The 2,500-nt window shown below is 38.8% G+C and overlaps 1 protein-coding gene across 1 annotated transcript in view; it reads right to left on the bottom strand.

The window, feature by feature from the left end:
* The window catches only part of LOC115816510 (adhesion G protein-coupled receptor L3), a 160,955-nt gene that overhangs the window by 38,498 nt on the left and 119,957 nt on the right, over positions 1–2,500 (bottom strand). The window lies entirely within an intron of this gene.

Raw genomic sequence — 2,500 nt, 5'->3', positions numbered from 1 at the left:
CAGTGAAAACCAAACATGTATCAGTTTAATGTTATGGGCATTTCTCAAAGGTACAACACCGCTTCTCATGAAACTGCCCAACTCTGTTTGGATTTTTAAAGTCCCAAAGCCGACTTGATTTCGCACCTGTAAATCGATGTGGGCGGGGCGTCCTCTGATAGGAGGGTGTTTGATGGATGCAAACAAAACGGGACCATGGTTTGACCCATCTCACTAAAAAAATGCTTTAACCACTGTTCAACAAAGAAACCGCCATCAGTAAGACAATTATGAAATCATTGTTACAGGCCTACTTGAGTCTATGCAAAAGTTTTCTGGAAGTTACTCGGTCTTGTTCCAGAAAACAGCCTCTTCAACTTTTCCAGAACTTCAACTCCAGCTTGTTTTCACGCATGACACTGTTCCAGAAAATTGCTGTAGCATTTCCGGACAATGCTGCATGTTTGAAAAGGGTTATTCCCTCTCTCTTTCGCACTCTCTCTCTCTCTCTCTCTCATTAAGTGTCTTTCTCTCTCTCCCTCTCTCTCTCTCTCTCTCTCTCTCTCTCTTTGTCTCATTAAATTAAGTGAGAACACAGGGCAGAGTTATAAGGCATAGTTATGTGAGAACACAGGGCAGAGTTATAAGGCATAGTTATGTGAGAACACAGGGCAGAGTTATAAGGCATAGTTATGTGAGAACACAGGGCAGAGTTATAAGGCATAGTTATGTGAGAACACAGGGCAGAGTTATAAGGCATAGTGGTATGAGAACACAGGGTAGAGTTATAAGGCATAGCTGTGTGAATGCACAGGAGAGATGGATAAGGCATAAATATGTGAATGCAAGCCAGCCACTTGAAGAAGCCATACAGAGTGTTTCATTTCCAGTAGGAGGAAATCAATAATCAGTTCATAAATAATGAACCTAAAAAGAATAGATTTTAACACAACGCAGCCAAAATGTTTTGATAGAAAGAAAAATCTCTCATGTATGAAATTTTCTTGAATAAAGGGTACACACACACACACACACACACACACACACACTCGCACAAATGCACAAACACTATGAATAAAACACTCAGATTGTCATCCCTGGGATCCTGGTCTCTTTTCTGAGACCCCACTGGCCCGTTATGGAAATAAGACTTTATCAAAACACAACGAGAACCAGCAACAGTCAGAACAATAAACCACAAAGGCCCCAAACAGATCCTGTTCCCACCCACCATCAGCCCTGAGAAAAGGCTGGTACACTCTGGTACACTCTGGTACACTCTGAAATTCAACCCAGTGGACGTGGAATGTACCAGAGCAGCGTACATTCCATGTCCACTGATGATGATTCTATTTATTCTAACTATTTTCTTCAAAAATATCATATTTTACCTATTAATGGAAAGCGTGTCATAATATCACACAAACATTATGTGCATCTTATACTTCATTTAGTGTAAAATTTGTCATGATGTTCCTATATTGACAGTTTTTGCTATGTCTGTTTTTCAGTTGAGGGTGTCTTGGTTTCAAAATAATGAATAAAAACCATTAAAGTCAACAACAACTACTTTTTATTTATTTCAAAAGTCTAAATATTAAAGAAGAATAATATTTTTAAGTTGATTTTCTCATTTATATAATTTAAATATCTCAATTTATTAATGCCCGCAAAAGTTCTCTCAACTATGTTACTAACAGAACTCCCACCTGCAACTCAAAAATGGTTTGTGCCAATACCATGTGATCAGCATCACATGATGTCATTTTCCTCTGTGGCAGACACGTCGAACACCCTGTGGTCACTGTGTTCTCATTTTTTCCATATTTTATCTATAATAGCACATTGTCAATGAGTATAATAACTGACTGTCAACTATGTTACGTACATTGTTATGGTTTACAATTTGTTAATGACTTTAATTATAATGCAATTATATAATTCAATTATATAATTCAATTATTTGTTCAAATTTGACATAAAAGAAAATGACCTGTAGTCAGTCTGAAATTAGGAGTTAAAATAGGGAAATAGTAAACTATTTTACCTGTCAACTAAGTCAGCTGTTCTCAAACTATGACACACCTGTAGGCAACAGATAACTGCCGGTCTGCAAAACCCCCTGCTGCCCCTGCCAAATTATGCTCAGTGCTTCTGCCACTCTCCAGGTGAAAACAGTAACATTTTAAGCAAGTTCTCGCAGGTGAGGAGGCTAAACATTCTAGAGTCTTGAATAAAATGTTACTGTTGTCACCTGGTGAGTGACAGAGGCACCGAGCGTCATTTGACTGGTGCAGCGACAGGGCTCTGCAGACCGGCAGTTACAATTGTTACTATTTTCAAAACAAGAAGTTCAGCCAAGGGGGTGGAGACCTGGCACTCTCCTCAACTCTGTCCCTTTTTAAACGTCATCACCTGCTCATCAGGCGTCTCAGTGACATTTACAGACCATAAAACCATGAAAACACAATATGATCACTTCAGTATTCAAAAAACTGCAGGAATGAACAGCTGACCACAA

The sequence above is a fragment of the Chanos chanos genome, chromosome 7 (assembly GCF_902362185.1).
Source record: "Chanos chanos chromosome 7, fChaCha1.1, whole genome shotgun sequence".
Lineage (NCBI taxonomy): Eukaryota > Metazoa > Chordata > Actinopteri > Gonorynchiformes > Chanidae > Chanos > Chanos chanos.
This window is presented reverse-complemented; position numbering and strand designations above follow the sequence as displayed.